This window comes from Mixophyes fleayi, chromosome 6, assembly GCF_038048845.1.
Source record: "Mixophyes fleayi isolate aMixFle1 chromosome 6, aMixFle1.hap1, whole genome shotgun sequence".
NCBI classification, from domain to species: domain Eukaryota; kingdom Metazoa; phylum Chordata; class Amphibia; order Anura; family Limnodynastidae; genus Mixophyes; species Mixophyes fleayi.
The window spans coordinates 118,909,226-118,927,982 of record NC_134407.1 but is presented as its reverse complement, the minus strand read 5'-3'; positions in this window follow the sequence as shown (position 1 = coordinate 118,927,982).

The window sequence follows — 18,757 nt, the reverse complement described above, 5'->3', positions numbered from 1 at the left end:
GGCTTTGGGCGGCACCATGTTGTTGTAGCCCTCCGGGTGCATGAGTCTTATATTAATATATGTGACTCATTTCATCCAGATATACCACCATGAAATGACTTAGATATTCTGAAAACTGTAATGTATGCTTCCAGTTATTTAATAAACCTATAGAAAAGAAGATCTGGTCTTCACCTATAGCAGCGCTATTTCCAACTATACATCGTCATGAGCAGTCACGGCCGAGATCAGAATGGTACAGGGACACACAGCAACATGGGGACCAATCAGTCTTGGGCCCAAACAGATTTGTTACAGGGGAGGAGCTTTTGCAATGAATTAAGGGATACAGCAGCGCATCCGCCTCCATTCCCAAGATTTGGGCACTGTCACGGCTGTCACTACTTGGTCCATCCCAGCACTCCAGATGCGGATCTTCCCGAGAGAGAGGCACCTGACTCCTGGACTTGGAGCTGCAACAAGGCAGAGAGGTTCTCTGCAGCGTCGCAGACGTCACATAACTAATGACTTCACAACACTGTCAATGGAGAGGAGTCGAAAGCAGCCTGCAAGAAGAAGAGAGGCAGCGATGTAAGTAAACTACTGGAGGGGTTAGAGAACCAGGGATAGCGGCTGGCAGGAAAGAACAGGGATAGGAGCCAAATGTGGGGTTGAGGTTAATTTAAAAATGGGAAATAAATATAGAAATAAGGTGCCACTCGCACCCTGTCTGTTACATTTGTGCTAGACCTCGCAGTTTCTGGTGGCAGCCCTACTCACTGGTACTCTGTTGCCCCCAGGCCTTAGTGCAATAGTATAGATTTATATTTATAAATTGATACAAAAGATAGGCTGAAGACTAGTACTTTGAATCAATGCAGAGCGAATCCCAGATGACAAATGGTAACTGAATACAAGCAGGTCTCGGAATAATCTATGACAGGCTGAAGTCAGAATAACTGTTTTAAACCCTTGACCTTTCTACAGGACTATACTCCTTCCAGTATACCAGATACTGTAACTGGCCACTAGATCTGGAATCCAATAGACTTCTATTTCATACTCTGTCTCGCCATCTATGATGACAGGGGCAGATTTGACCATATTCCTATTAATATTGAACCTAGGTTTGAGCAGGGAAATATGGAACATCTTGGGCATTCTCATGGAGGGAGGTAATTTTAGCCGTACGTCCACCTGGTTGATAATCTTAGAGATTTTAACTGGACCAAAAAAGATTTCTGGTGGATAGCCACTCAATCCCTATCCCGAACTTAAAAGCTCGTCGGCAAATCTTTTGTACTGGGTTACAGAGTTTTTCAGAGAAGTTGAACCCACCTCCAAATGGTTCTCAACAGTTGTAAGAAGTGACCCACCTGTCATATACCATAGTAGGTTGCTTTGACAAGTAGTCAAGGGAGTAAAGCCTTACTCATTGAAAGAAAATTATTATAGAAAGTTGACATTGAAATACCAGTCCTCTACTTTTGATGCATTAGTATTATCAGATTAAGAAATCCTGACTACACATGGGTGATAATGTCATCATGGGAATTGGAAATTGTTATAAAAGGCTATCTCAGGCACAGTTGGCAGATTATTGGTATTTGATCAGTATCCTTGCTGCCACTGAAACCCTGGGGATGTCAAATACCTGTAATCCATGAATCCAGTACTGCAAGGTTAATCACAAGTTTGGACTTTGCTTCTGAATCACTTTGGTGTCAGGTTGTATGAGCATTTAACCAGAGCTTGCAGTTTCATCAGTCCTTGCATTCTGCATGCTGAAGTGTATTTATTATCCTGTACTTGGCTTGTTCTACACACACACATATAACTGTATATGTGTGTGTGAATATATATATATATATATATATTTATATATCTAATATATAAGCCTAGCGGCGTGTGTTAGTCTGTGTGTGGAAAAAAAAAACAACAAGCTGCAGCGCCACCTGCTGGGCGGAGTTATACACTGACCTACTAATACCCCATTCATACTGCACCAAAATCCCGGGTTTTTGCCGGGGCGAGCTCAAACGACCCGGGTCTCTGTGCAGTATGAATGGTACAAGTTAAAAATCCCGGGTCTTCAACCCGGGATTTATCGAGGGATAATTCCCGGGTCGGACCCGGGTTGCCTGCACTATGAATGGTGCAACCCGGGTTTTTCAACCCGGGTTGCACAGAAAACAAGCTGATTGGCTGTCTGCCTGTCTCTGGAGGATGATGTCATCGGTGGGAGCAACTCCAGGGGTCCACAACACTGCGGGCATGGGTTTGATTTAGCCTTATCTGTGTGGAGTTTCAATTTTGAATTAGGCATTTCTCAATCATTTTATGCTTGCCAAAAAGAGGCCATTAATTTTCCATCTAGAAGTCTAGTCTTTTGGGGTAATCATTGAAATATGCAATGCCTAGCTTTAAAAGCTCCTTCAACCTTCCCTTAAATATATGTTTCCCAGTCTCTTTATGCCTTTCAGAAAGCCCTCCTAGACTAGTACAACTAAATAAATATAAGCCAATTGGAGGTATCCTTTATCCATTATTGTATTATTATATTGTGTATCACCATTTTTCAGCCAATGAAAACTGCTCTGGTGATGACTCCCACAAATTGCCAGGGCACAGACTTGTGCAGTATGAATGGGGTCAACCCGGGAAATTCCCGGGTCCGAGGTGCAGTATGAATGGTGTTTCTGAGCTGGGACGCTCCGAGCCCAGGCAAAAACCCGGCTTGAAAAACCCGGGATATTGCTGGGGCGGCAGTATGAAAGCGGTATAAATTCTTAGCATTATCTAATATTATAAAAGTAAAAGCCTAGCGGCATGTGTTAGTGTGTGTGTGTGTGTGTGGAAAAAACTATTTTCTCAGAAAGGGCTCATCCAATTGACCTGAAATTTGGAATACTGACATTATTTGACAAAAAAATTAAAATAGTGAAGTCAGTTAACTTCCATCATACCCCCTTCCCCAGTGGGAGGGGTAGTAAAGGCTAAATTTACGAGTTGAGGGGTTAAACTCATTTTCGTGAGGTAATTTTACCTCATGAACACACATTAAAAAGGGCGCTTGCATCGGGAAGTAACGCTCATCCCCTGAGGAGGCCTGGGCTAGGCCCAAATGCATGACAAGAACCTTTTTAAGACCTTAAGTAGCTTGATTTGACTAGAATGCATGAGTATCATGCACGGGTTAAATTGTGTGTGTGTATATATATATATATATATATATATATTGTTATGTGTGTATTGTCGCTAACCAATAACGATTGTCGAACCTCGAGTTGTGTTTCCAAAGCACAAAGATTTTTCGCAAAATAGTAGAATAAATATGCTCAAGCGAAGTAATAGTAAATACAGCCGTTACTTATTGCAGGCGCTCTGGATCCAGTGCAGTCATTCAATCCTGAAGTCTGGGGACAAGATGTCTGCACCCTGGATCACAAGCTGCTGCTTATATACGCAATCAAATACAGTAATACAATGAAGATGGTATAGCTTGCATCTATTGGTCCAGGTCTCAGGAATGTCCAAGGGGTTGTCAATCATTGGCTGGTTCATCCTAAGGAATCCAAAGGAGGGGGTCATCTCTGCAGGTGGTATGCTCTGCTCTTCCCGCCAAGATTCCTTAGTCTTAAGTAGTTCATAATTCCCTATCATTCATAACTTGTGTATGCACTCTGCGATTCCCTCGCAGAGTGAACCAAACAGTAAGATATGTAACAAGGTTCATTATGATACCACTCATGATGTTATTCCTTCAACCCGTTCCGTGTATTTCACTAATATGCATGTAACTCTGATATAACATATAAATACTACTATATTTCGACATAACTGACTATGTGTTGCAACTACCATTAATGTGTACTATTTTATAAGTATGCGTGTTTGTGCGAATGTATGGTAAAAGACCAATTACTGTTGCTGCCACGTGTAGTGGATGCGTACGCCCTTTCACGCCGTAGCGTGCCCTTGTACGTCGATGCGTACCGTACGCATCTTTTCAGACAAAGACAACCAAGTTTGCTAGACTTTAATTGAAATGACTTTATCCAATTTGCTGACTTCGACAGCTCCACCCTTTGATAGTGTACTAAACTATCACCCAATCACCGTTTCAAGTTCAGGATTATACAATACTTCTTCACAGACCATGATCTCGTTATCTGGTACCACCCTTTCAGTCTCTTTCTCAGTGTTACTCCTATGAGACCGTTTTCCACACTTCAACACAGTAGGAACACATTTGACAACTAAACCAATTGCTAAGATGACACCCAGTATAAGGAGAAGGAGCTTACCTACACTAGCAACCATTCCTGTACCCACTCCCCCAGAAAGGAGAACCATTTCACAGGGTTCAACCACGAGAACCAACCCGCCACCTTTTCCCCGACCTCATATAACGAAGAATTGTGACTCTTTCGAAATTCCCATTTCAGCTGCAGAATTTCATCCATCTTCCGGTCTATAACCTCTTTAGGGTCATCAGTATTATAAGTAATGTATGTGCAACATTTGACACCGAACTGGGTGGCCAGTGTCACACAGTACCCACCAGTAATAGAGGTGAGATAATTTAGTACCAGTCTATGTTGCACCAACTCCTTCTTGTACGCTTGTAGCTCCCTTCCAGTATACCTGAAAGTGTCATCATACATCTCGGTGATATTATCTATTAATTTGGCTAGGTCTTGGATATATTTAAAGTTTAATGTTCCCCGAGCAGTCCTGGTGAGTTCTAAAGCAACCATAACTTGGAAACCAGCAGTTTCACTAATCAATTTTGTAGCTATGGGTTCCTCACCAGAAATCATATTTCTCTTGCCACGGTGTTCATACTGTGTGTGTATGTATGGTGGTGATGTAGTCTTGTGAATACCAACCATTTCTTCATGAGTAATAGTCATGATTTCAGGAACCACTTTAGCTAAGAAACACAAGCCCTTGGAACTCGGAGTCACCCAGGAATAAGCTTTCCTCCCACAAACAAAATACACATCATCAGGGAGAACATAAGGAGCAGTATGCCCATGAATTATATCACACAGAGTTTTGATAAAACTACCCATGCCCAGTGTCTCCATTTGTTCTAGACACGTGTCGGCATTAATGACATTTTTACATTTATCTGTAGAGACTTTTCCAATGGATACCTTATGTTTGGTTATACGCCCTAATCTGTGACTTCCATCAACATTCCTGCCTAGTAGTGACCTTGTGAGTCTCCCTCTAAAATGAGTGTGGCGAGCCATTGTCTGATCTGATAGGTCAGCCTCCCAATTCTCCAGGCGCTTTGCATGAGATATGTTTAGGCACAGCAAAGATCTGCCTATGAAGTATTGTCGAAGCGTCAGACTAGGGGACCTAGTATAATTGTACCTCCCTTCTATGGGCCTCCCACCCCTCAATTCGAGTACTTCAGATATGTTTAGAGGGAATGGCACTAGTCCTATATTATGCTGCCCTCGAGGCACGTGAGAATACACCCAACACTCGGTTTGGTTTAGCACTTTACCCACCAGGGAGTGATAATCCTCCAAAAGATGCCCGCCTATATTCAGAGTACTGGGGGACTGGCATCGTTGGATGCATCTCTCTTCAACTAGGGAGTCGCAGAACTTGCAGATACAATACTCATCAGACAATAGCACCTCACACTGCCTCCGAGTTCCTGAGCTAGCAGACCTTTTCATAACCCCTGGACCAAGTTTGATAATGGGCTGCTCTGAGTATCCTATTAACTTTTCTTCGGCCTCCATTTCATCCGTATCACTCCCAGAACTCTCCTCCGTCCTCCATCCTCCTTCACAAAAATAGAATGTCCTAGAAAGAGTAAAAACAAGGAAAATCCTGGAACAAAAGAAAAAGAAAAACCGCCACTCCATCGCTGGAAAGATAGTTCTGAGGCAATGTCTCTGGTTCAGGTGTCTCGACTGCAGGCTTTAGGTCTCCCGGAACAGGCTCACAAGTGACAGCTCTATGTCGTCTGTCTTAGTTTTATCTTGCACTTTCTCAGGATTATGGACTCTCCTGCAGTGGGTGGAATGGACCCAAGTGTCTCTCTCTGCAACCTTCAGTGATGTAGTACTGGTCAGCAGCACTTGGTACGGGCCTTCCCAACGGTCTGTTAAACAACCTGAACGTAAGAAATTGCGAATCATAACATAGTCTCCAGGTTCAACATCATGACAGTTCGTTTCTGGCATACCAGGTGACAGCATTTTTAGTTTTTGTTGTTGTTTTAGCTGTCTACTCATTCTTATAAGATATTGTACAGTCACTTCATTATTACACTTCAAGTCGTCTTGTGGACTCACGATCAAATGAGGTTGTCGTCCGAACAGTATCTCAAAGGGGGACAGATTAAGAGGAGGTCTAGGAGTGGTTCGAATGCTATGGAGGACCAACGGCAAAGCCTCAGGCCATGCCAACCCAGTTTCAGCCATTATCTTACCCAGCTTGTTCTTTATAGTACCGTTTACTCTCTCCACCTTACCACTGGCTTGTGGTCGGTAAGGGGTGTGAAGTCTGCTACTGATTCCCATGAGTTTACACATATTTTGGAAGATATCACCAGTAAAATGGGTACCCCTATCACTTTCAATGATTCTAGGGATACCGAACCTACACACAAAGTCTTGTACAATTTTCTTTGCAGTGAACACAGCAGTATTAGTGGCTGCCGGATATGCTTCTACCCAACCGGAAAACACATCAATACACACTAACACATACTTTAGATTCCTGCACAGTGGTAATTGGATATAGTCAATTTGTATTACCTGGAAAGGTCCGTCTGTAGGAGGGATGTGGGATGGCTCAGTTGGAATTTTTCCTCAAACAAGTAAGACATGACATTGCTTTCTTACCAGCCTGAGAGGAAAATCCGGGAGCACACCAGTATGCTCTCACCAGTTTGCACATACCTTCTTTACCCAGGTGAGTCAGGCCGTGTGCTGCTTCAGCCAGGCTTGGATAGTATGTTCGGGGAGCTACAGGCTTACCTTGTCCATCCCTCCAGAGTCCTGAGGACTCTTGACCACATCCCTTCGCCTTCCAGACCGCCTTTTCCTGCAGGAAACACAAGTCATGCATTTCAATTAATTTCTGCATGTCTAATATCTGAAAAACCATCATAGTCTCGGTCGATACAGTCATAGGTTGCCCTGCTGCCCATTTAGCAGCTTCGTCTGCCCCGTTGTTGCCCAATGACACTGGGTCTTCTTCAAAGGTATGGGCTTTGCACTTTATGACGGCTACTGTTCTGGGTAACTGTATCACTGTCAGAAGTCCTTTTATGTGTTGTGAGTGTGCCACTGGTGTACCTGCTGCTGTCGTAAAGTTTCTAAGACGCCAAAGGGCCCCAAAATCGTGCACTACTCCAAAGGCGTACCTAGAGTCAGTATATATATTGGCTGATTTGCCCTCTGCCAATTCACACGCTCTCCTTAGTGCTACTAGTTCCGCCACCTGGGCTGAGTGAGGTGGACCAAGGGGTTCAGCTTCTACCACATCCTGATCGTCTACAACAGCGTAACCAGTACATAGCTCTCCTGTCTCTGTCTGTCTATGGCAACTTCCGTCTGTATAAAACGTAAAATCTACATTTTCTAAGGGGGTGTCACGTATGTCGGGCCCTGCAGTAAAGGTCTGATTCAGGTGTTCCATACAGTCATGCGTGTCAGTATTCTTGCCTAACTCATCATCAACCAGGGTCTCCTCACCTCCCACCCTTTGTGTCTCTAGAGACACATACGGAAGGTATGTATCTGGATTTAAGGTGCTACATCGTTTGATGGTGATGTTTGAGGGTGCCATCAACGGCTAGTTCCCACTTTGTGAATCTAGCTGAAGAAACATGTCTGGTTATGGCTGAATTTAACAGACCTGATACAGCATGGGGTGTATAGATAGTTGAATTATGTCCTAATACTACGTCCTCGCTCTTACTCACCAGAAGAGCCGTTGCTGCTACACTTCTGAGACATGCTGGGAGTGATCTTGCCACATTGTCTAATTGTGCACTGTAGTATGCTACCGGTCTGCTAGCGTCACCATGTTTCTGTGCGAGGACACCTGCTGCACAACCATCAGCTTCTGTACAAAATAGCTCAAAAGGCTTTTCATAATCGGGTATTCCCAATGCAGGTGCTCTAGTCAGACTATCTTTAAGATTAAAGAATGCTTGCTCTGACTCTTCTGTGTGTACCACACGTTCTGGTTTTGAGGAAGAGACTAGCTCCTGCAATGGTAATGCCAGAATAGAAAAACCTGGGATCCAGGATCTACAGTATCCACACATCCCCAAGAAAGTACGAATCTGCTTCTGGCTCTGCGGCAGAGTCATGTGTTGTATGGCCTCAATTCTGTCGGTTGTCAGGTGTCTTAGCCCCTTAGTGAGGCAGTGTCCTAAATATTTGACCTTAGTCTGACATGGCTGTAATTTATCCTTTGCCACCTTGTGCCCTGTTTGTGAAAGATGAAGCAACAACAATTTAGTATCATGTAAACATGACATAAAAGAATCAGAGCACAACAACAAATCGTCCACATATTGAATTAGAACAGACCCATTGTGGGGTTGAAAGGATTGCAAACAGTCATGTAAGGCTTGGGAGAAAATACTGGGGCTGTCAATGAACCCCTGGGGTAGTCTGGTCCATGTGTATTGCACTCCCCTGTAGGAGAATGCAATAAGGTATTGGCAGTCAGGGTGAAGAGGGACTGAGAAGAAAGCAGAACATAGATCAATGACAGTAAAATGACTGGCATACGGTGGAATCTGCATGAGGATGACAGCTGGATTCGGCACTACAGGGAATTGGCTCTCAACAACTTTATTAATTCCCCTTAAGTCCTGGACTAATCTATAGCCCCTCCCCCCATTCTTCTTCACAGGGAAAATGGGACTATTTGCTGTACTGGCTGTACTAATTAAAATCCCTTGTTGTAACAGCCTCTCAATAACAGGATATACCCCTAGTTCCATCTCCGGTTTTAATGGATACTGTGGGATTTTTGGATCTATCCTACCACTTTTTAGATTGACCATGACAGGGGCTACGTTTGCCATCAGTCCAGTGTCCTGTCCATCTCTGGTCCATAGGGAACCTGGTATTTCCAGCAACATCCCCTTTACTTGAGATGGACTTTGTTCTATAACAGGAGAGTGTAACATTAACCTTTGAGGGGTGTCCAATATATCCTGTACCTCATGTGCGACCTTCTCCGGTATATCTAAGAACACACCATCAGAAGTACAGTATATGACATCCCATTTTACATAACAAGTCTCTCCCTAGCAAGTTAGTAAGAGCCGCTGCAGCCAAGAGAAACGAATGCTTAGTATGCAGAGGCCCGATAGTAACTTCAGCGGGTTTAGTTAGAGGATAATGTAACACTTTTCCCGTTACCCCCATAGCTGGAATGGTTTTACTGGTCACCTGTAGATTGAAAGGAGAGGTTATCACAGATTGGGCCGCCCCTGTATCTACAAGAAAAGTTTGTTTCCTACCAGCTATGTCAACTATCATTTTTGGTTCTTCACTCTGACTCTCAGTTAACCTCACTGGCTGTAGACTACAGGTATGACCTGACCCCTAGCGCTGACTATTGATTTCCCGCGCAGCATTTGCTGCTGTATAATGCGCGGGTAGATGTGAGTCTTCTAGTCTATGTGAATCCCTCCTTGGAGGATATGTGACCCACCCCTCTGTGTATTGATTCTTTCCTTTTTACAATCTCTCATGTAATGTCCTTCCTCGTTACAGTTGAAACATCTGATCACTTTAGGTTTCTTGTTATATGGGTTGTATGCTGGTGGTCGTGTATGCACCCCTTCTAGAGCCTGTATACTTACCGTCATTAACCTATCACTTTTCTCCTCCCTTTTACTAAAAAGGTTTTTGTCATGCTCCACAGCAGACTCCCTAAGAGAGTCTACCTTGACGCCTCTCCAATTAGGTAATGTGGTTTGTACTCTCGTCTTTAAATTTTCTCTAAGGCCATCCATCAGTACTCCTACAGCTACCTCTCTGTGATGTGGGTCCTCACTTATGTTGGATATCCCAGTAAACCGTGTTATCGCTGCTATAGATCTAGTGAAGTAATCTGCTGTTGTTTCACTATACTTTTGTTTAATGGTGAAAATCTTACTCCAATTTACTACTACTGGAAAATAGATGGCTAAGTGTTTGACAATTTGTTCTATATTCTTTTGGTTAATCTCATCAGTCAAGGTGTCATCTTCCTCCAACAAACAATCTTCAATGAATTTTTGTATGTTAGTATTGGGAGGAAGACACGCCCTCAACACTACACGCCAATCCTTATTGGTTGGTTCGTGGGCATTTCCTAAGTCTTTAACAAATTTCTGACACTTAGCCAACTCTTTTCTAGGATCTGGGAATTCAGTCATAATGGAACGTAATTCTGATCTAGTCCAGGGACAATGCATTGTAACATTTCTTAAAGGAACTACACCATCCTTATCCGGTTTCCCATTGGGAACTGATATTGTGCGGACTGGGAACGCACCCTCTGGTACAATGACTTCAGGGGACACTACAGGATTTGCTGGTTCTAGATTTAGAACGCTTTCACTCCTAGTGATCATGCTACTCTCACCTATCTCAGCCATTTTCTCATACTTGCGCTGAGCCTCTAGTACACTAACAGCATGGGCAATGGCCGAAATCACAGTGGGTTCATCTTCATTTTCAGATACACTTGATTTAAACTGGCTTAAAACAGGATACAATTTAGCAATTTTTCTATTTTCAGTTTTAACAACGGCTGTACTTACACCTCCCGCCACATAAGGTGGTGGGGGCGCGCTTGCGCTGAGTTCGCCACGCTTATCAACGGTTACATCCGCCTTGCGCGGGCTTTTCGCCACGCCTACTTCCGGTTTGCATTCGCTGCTCTGCCACGTGTTACCTTACATTTGCCACAATTTTAAACAATCATTATGTCTATTTCTCTTTTTCGTTGACTTGATCAACCATACTTTATCTTTTACAGTATTTAGTACCTCTGCATTAAAACTTCCTATTGTTGGGAAAGGCCTATCACAGTCTTTGGTCATCTCGACCCACGTGTCACAATACACAGTTGCGTATGCACCATATTTCTTACACATGAGAAACCTAACTGAACCAATAGGGCCTTCCTTAGGCAGTACACTGACCATCTCCAGCGTATGCTTAGCACCCATGTTGAACAATATACCTTCTACCCGGAACACAGACACACCGCAATGCTCTGTTCCTTCCGGCTAACAATTCCAACTCTGTTGCTACAATCACAGCTAGAGATCTCTAATGCTCGGTGAACGTATTTCCTTTAGCCGCGTTCACTCGCTTTTCTCGCACCCGGCGAGGATCCCTAATACAGAAATATCACTGTGGGCCCCAAGGGCTATCAGCTCCTCGATACCCTGGCTCAACCACAAAAATCTGTTGAGTTTATTATAACTGGGAGAACAAAGTCGATACAATCAACCAGCCTTTCCAATATAATTCCTCCTAGCTGCTTCACCAATTCGCACTAATGGTGTGGTTAGATCGCACTGCCTACCAATACTAATTATTAGCAAACTTTGCGATCTATTGGTAGCGCTTTGCGAAAACCCGGAACCGAAATCCGTTGGTCTTGCGTATCATCGGCAACGAAACCTCCAAAGCTCACGAGCCCCCAAATTGTTATGTGCGTATTGTCGCTAACCAATAACGATTGTCGAACCTCGAGTTGTGTTTCCAAAGCACAAAGATTTATTTGCAAAATAGTAGAATAAATATGCTCAAGCGAAGTAATAGTAAATACAGCCATTACTTATCGCAGGCGCTCTGGATCCAGTGCAGTCATTCAATCCTGAAGTCTGGGGACAAGATGTCTGCACCCTGGATCACAAGCTGCTGCTTATATACACAATCAAATACAGTAATACAATGAAGATGGTATAGCTTGCATCTATTGGTCCAGGTCTCAGGAATGTCCAAGGTGTTGTCAATCATTGGCTGGTTCATCCTAAGGAATCCAAAGGAGGGGGTCATCTCTGCAGGGGGTATGCTCTGCTCTTCCCGCCAAGATTCCTTAGTCTTAAGTAGTTCATAATTCCCTATCATTCATAACTTGTGTATGCACTCTGCGATTCATCTCGCAGAGTGAACCAAACAGTAGGATATGTAACAAGGTTCATTATGATACCACTCATGATGTTATTCCTTCAACCCGTTCCGTGTATTTCACTAATATGCATGTAACTCTGATATAACATATAAATACTACTATATTTCGACATAACTGACTATGTGTTGCAACTACCATTAATGTGTACTATTTTATAAGTATGCGTGTTTGTGCGAATGTATGGTAAAAGACCAATTACTGTTGCTGCCACGTGTAGTGGATACGTACGCCCTTGTACGCGGTAGCGTACCGTACGCATCTTTTCAGACAAAGACAACCAAGTTTGCTCGACTTTAATTGAAATGACTTTATCCAATTTGCTGACTTCGACAGCTCCACCCTTTGATAGTGTAATAAACTATCACCCAATCACCGTTTCAAGTTCAGGATTATACAATACTTCTTCACAGACCATGATCTCGGTATCTGGTACCACCCTTTCAGTCTCTTTCTCAGTGTGACTCCTATGAGACCGTTTTCCCCACTTCAACACAGTAGGAACACATTTGACAACTAACCCAATTGCTAAGATGACACCCAGTATAAAGAGACTACTATATTTCGACATAACTGACTGTGTTGCAACTACCATTATTGTGTACTATTTTATAAGTATGCGTGTTTGTTTGAATGTATGGTAAAAGACCAATTACTGTTGCTGCCACGTGTAGTGGATGCGTACGCCCTTTCACGCCGTAGCGTGCCCTTGTACGTCGATGCCTACCGTACGCATCTTTTCAGACAAAGACAACCAAGTTTGCTAGACTTTAATTGAAATGACTTTATTCAATTTGCTGACTTCGACAATATACAGTCAAGTCCATAAATATTGGGACATCGACACAATTATCATATTTTGGGCTCTATACACCACCACAATGGATTTGAAATGAAACTAACAAGATGTACTTTAACTGCAGACTTTCAGCTTTAAATTGAGGGTATTTACATCCAAATCAGGTGCACGGTGTAGGAATTACAACGGTTTCTATATGTGCCTCCCACTTTTTAAGGGACCAAAAGTAATGGGACAATTGACTCAAAAGCTATTTCATGGACATGTGTGGGCTATTCCCTTGTTATTTCATCATCAATTAAGCAGCTAAAAGTTCTGGGGGTAAATGTATCATAGTCCGGTTTATGCATCCAGCGCAAGATCGGCGAGATGACAGCTAAAATTTAAAGCGGCGCTGCCTTGTAAAGGGAAACTTGCCTTTACAAGGTAGCGCAGCTTTACATTTTAGCTGTCATCTTGCGCGGGATGCATAAACCGGACTATGATACATTTACCCCCTGGAGTTGATTCTAGGTGTGACATTTGCATTTGGAATCTTGCTGTCGACTTTCAATATGAGATCCAAAGAGCTATCACTATCAGTGAAGCAAGCCATCATTAGGCTGAAAAATCAAAACGAACCCATCAGAGAGATAGCAAAAACATTAGGCTTGGCCAAATTAACTGTTTGGAACATTCTTAAAAACAAAGAACGCACCAGAGAGCTCAGCAACACCAAAAGACTCGAAAGACCACGTGTGGTGGATGACAGAAGAATTTTTTCCCTGGTGAAGAAAAACACCTTCACAACAGTTGGCCAAATCAAGAACGCTCTCCAGGAGGTAGGTGTATACGTGTCAAAGTATTGGGAATATAAATGGGCAAATGCTGCATTACATATAGATATTTAGGTTGCACTATCATTTTAAAGAGATTGATCCTTCCAGTCACAGTCAATGGAAGACGTTTCCAGGTGTGATATCTAAGCTTGAAATCAGTGATGGGGTCAACGTTTAGTTTAACATAATCTGCTGGTTTGGGGGAGATCCATATACCGAGGTACCTGAAACGGAGCGTCCATTTAAGAGGTTGACCAGTTGAGGACTAAGTTGGGAGAGTACCGTGGACAGGGAAAATATTGGATTTGTCCCAATTAATTTTAACTTCAGAATAATGCCCAAAATTATCAGCAGTCTCCAAAAGGTTATTGAGAGACCTATCCTACAGAAACAACAGCATATCGTCTGCGTACAAGGCAATAGTATCTGTAACCCCACCAGCAGGAAGGTCCCATATACCCAGATGAGAACGAATCAGACAAGCCAATGGCTAAATGGCAATAGCAAATAATTCCGGTGATAAAGGGTGACCCTGATGGTACCCCTACCCTAACCAAACTGGGCTGAAGTATATCCATTCACACATACCCATGCCACAGGAGCATAGCTGGAGCCATTGGAAGAATGTTGGGCCAAAGCCAAACCTCCCTTAAGTAAACAAACTACCGAATCAAAGGCTTAGGCTGCATCGAGAGATACCACCGCAGCCCCGGGTTCAGCTAGATGAGTCATCTGCAGGTGCATAAATAAGCGACGCAAATTAATGGTAGTGGATTTGCCCGGCATGAACCCCGTCTGATCCGGTTGAATAATTTGGGTGATGACCGAATTAAGCTGTGTGGCCAAAATTTTAGCAAGGATTTTGACATCAGTGCCCAGCAGAGAAATTGGGCGATAAAAATCTGGGTACAGAGGATTTTTCCCAGGCTTGGGCAATACAACAATTAAGGCCTCTGACATTGAAGTGGGCATAACATCCGAGTCCAGTATTCTAGCATAGTGTGTGTGTAGTTGTGGGACAAAAAAACTTATCACATTTTTTATTCAATTCCACTGGAATACCACCCGAGCCTGGGGATTTCCTATTGGGGAAGGACTTAATTGCCAACTCAACTTCTTCAATTGTATGGGGGGCATTCAACAAAGCAACAGAATCACTAGTCAAACTAGGGAGTTTAATAGAATCTAAATATGCGTGGAGTTGTGTGTCCGTGAAGAACACCCTAGAGCCATAAAGTTTTTTAATAACACAAAAAGGAACTGGCAATGTCCACCCCTGTATAATGTTTCACACCATATTGATCAAGAATAACTGTAATCACCTTATTAGCCCCTTCCTCCCAAGACAAATAGGCCAAGTAACTACCACCCATATCAACTACCGAATACTATGAATGCCTAGTGAATAATAACCTCCTTTTGGACTTAATCAAATAAAAAATCTGTGCAACCAGCCACTGAACTCTATCTTCTATTGATCGTGATATCAAATAAGTTGCTTCTAAGTTTCTACATGACTATTCCAGTTCCTTCTCCCTGGAGCGGTTACATTTTTTAGTGTCCCTTTCTTTATAAGTGTTCTCCTCAAAAAGGCCTTGATGGCGTCCCATAGAAGAGCTGGACTAGCATGAGAAATAGCCTTCCCAAAGAGCTATAAGATCAGCACCACCTTCCATCGGTTGTAACCAAGCTGGATGCAGCTTCCAGAAACGGGTTCCCTTATCTACCATAGTGTCCACCTGAGCCAAAACAGGATAATGGTCTGATATAGTTCTCGGCAAATATTTAATCTTAGACACCAGAGGCAACAGAATAGGGGATAGGAGAATGAGATCTATCCGGGAAAGTGTATTATATGTAGTAGAATGGCAAGAAAACTGTCGTACATCAGGATAACGAGCTCGCCAAACATCCACAAGCCCCATTCCTTGGAGAAGTTTAGAGAATGCCGTTGAGGTATTAAAGGGAGTTGTAATAGGACTCTCTCTCCATCTGTCAAGCCTGGGATCAAGCACATTATTAAAGTCCCCATGCAGATAACAGGAGTATCCGGAGATTGAGATATGAAGGACGCCGCCTTTCCAAGCACCTCAGTACTGTATGGGGGAGGAATATAAATTGCAAGAATTATTACTGGAGAGGAATCAATTATTGCTCTTATAAAAACATACCTACCATAAGGGTCTAATTGCAGATATTCTAGAGTAAAACACAGGTTTTTCTTTACTAAGAAGTGGAATTTGGATAGTGTACAGAGTGGTAGGCCCACCCCACCCATGGTGCCAGAACTTTACCACCATACAAATGTGTCTCCACCAAATAATTCATTTCAGGTGCATATTTTTTAAGCTGGGAGAGCACTAAATTATGCTTAACCCTCTAATTTAGGACCCCTACATTCCAGGTGAGCAGGCAGAGCCCCCTCACCATCCGGTTAACCCCTACCATAACATATCAAAAAGAAAATCAAAAACAAAATACTTGATATGGGGGAAGAGACATATAACTCAAAGAAGCCATTCCCAGAACTAGATTTACATATGTCTAAGGAGAATGGGACAACACTGGTGCAATCACCATACAGTTGAGGCATATCATGTTCATACCAAATATACATATTATGCATTTTGAATCTGCCCCACATTAATCCCACAGAGCACCTTTATAAAAGCATAACAGAGATTTACATGGCTAATAATCAAGGAGGAAGAACAAAACAAAATATATATATAGAAAGTAAACAGATCAAACCATCCCACCCACATACTCAGCGAAACACTAACAGCTAGAGTGCACTTAGATCCCTAAACTCTTAAAAATGACCCCTAAATAATCTAACTGCCTATCTAAATGCAAATGTTGAGAGGTTAGTAAGCCATTACTAGCAGGAGGTCTCCCGTATATAAATCCTTAACCAATTCTGCAATTATGAACACTCCACCAAGAAGCCATTTTGTGATTATAGTTAGAGAACCTAAACAGTATTAGAAAAACATCAATTGTTAAACAAAAAAACCCTTAAAACTTAAGCCATCAGGTGTCCAAGTCCTCAAACGGCAGTCTGCGATCCAATCAATCGACAGCATCTTTAGGTAACGTGAAGAAGTGTTGTCTCCCGTCTGCTGACACGCAGAGGGCAGTTGTTGAACCTCTCAATCTTCTTTTAACTTGAGCAAACTGAGATCTAGACTTTTGTACATCCAAGGCGAAGTCAGGGAATACTGAGACAATAAGATTATTATATTTAAGAGGGCCTTGTTGACGCACCAATCTGAGAACAGCATCCCTGTCCTTAAAATGTAAGATCTTTGCGATAAATGTATGAGGTGGAGCTTCAGGAGGAGGAGCCTGATGAGGGAGGCGGTGTGCCCTTTCGACGGAGAAATGAGGGGAGAAGACTTCTTTCCTGAATTCTTGAATCAACCAGTTCTCTAGAAATGCTTCAGGGTTAGAACCCTCTGATTTTTCTGGGAGACCCACAAATCTCAGGTTACTGCGATGCAGTCGCCCCTCCATATCTGAGAACTTTTGTTTACATTGATTTATCTGAGTCGCTAAATCCGCAATCTGACCCAGTACAGGAGCGCCAGCAACGTCCAGAGAGGAGATTCTATGCTCTGCTTCTCCCACTCGTTCTCGCATTTTTTGAAGATCGTGTCGGATAAGAGAGAGATCGGCCTGCACCTTTCCTATCCTATCTGTGACCTTCTTTTCACTAGTGTTGATAGCCTGAAGTATCTGCTGCAGGGATGGGGTGGTCTCAGCGAGCTGCGAACTCGGAGTGAGTGGGTTATCTGATGCTGTAGCTGGATGCCCATCACCTTTAGGAGCAGCTGATGTAGATTGGCGAGCATATCACTCCAGTTTAGCCGCTGCAGCTGTTGCAGAGTTATGTTTTCCCATATCGCTGCAGCAGTAGTATATCAGAGTATACAGCAATGAACACCCAGGGTTTTTTCTCCCCTTTTCTTCCTCCTTCACCCGAGACAATAATACAGAATAATGCTGAAAAGTCACTGACTTACAGAGAGTATCCCACAATAACTCTCTTACAAATTGTTAGCCTCAAAGGGGTTTGCCAGCACAGAGGAAATAGCCAATATAGTATTTGCAGCAAGCTTTCACAGAAAGCAGCGAGTGGATATGAATCCCAGCAAGTGCCAAATTTTGACACAGGAGATAACAGTATAGAGATATAGATTTACAACCTGCGTATCTCGGACTCAAGAAGGCGGATATCGGCCCCACAGCGTTCTCACTCCATGCATGTCAAGGATTGTGTATTATAAGGAAGGCACAACTTGTCGGCTGCACTCCCAGCGACGTCCGGACCACAGCCTGCAATACCGGAGCAAAAATCAGAGCTGGAGGTGAAGGGCAATGCTACTACATCAACCGCAGTGCATCGGGGCCTGCAGGTAATCTGATCGCGCCAAGAGGTGAGTAGTTGTTCCACCACAGGAGCCGCACACCCAGGCTGCAAACTAACACTCGGCACACAGGTCTAGATTGAGCGCACCTGAAAGGTAGGACGGGCCAGAGCCCAGCACGGCACCACAATTGTGCCCCGCTCCGCACACAGCACCAGATCTCCAGGAGGTCCAAAATAGTGTCAGCACAAGTTCGGCAAGTAGTATATAAAGTTCGGCTTCAAGACTGAAGTGCGGCAGCAATCAGTAAAAGGAAAGAACAGATGGACTATAGCAGATTCTGTGGGAGCTCAAAGAACTAACGTCCTACTCCATACTGTGCCAGGCCCCGCACCCATTGCGTTGTCATTTTTACTTATGCCAGAGAATATTACATCTTACCTTGTCTCATTTTCAATTATCATTTTATTTTTATTTTATTTCTATTTTTATTAATGATTAATTTATATGAATATTTTATTTTTTCTAGTGTTGGTTTTATATTGATGATTTATGTATCATTATTATTATCATCATATTTATGATTTATTTTATGT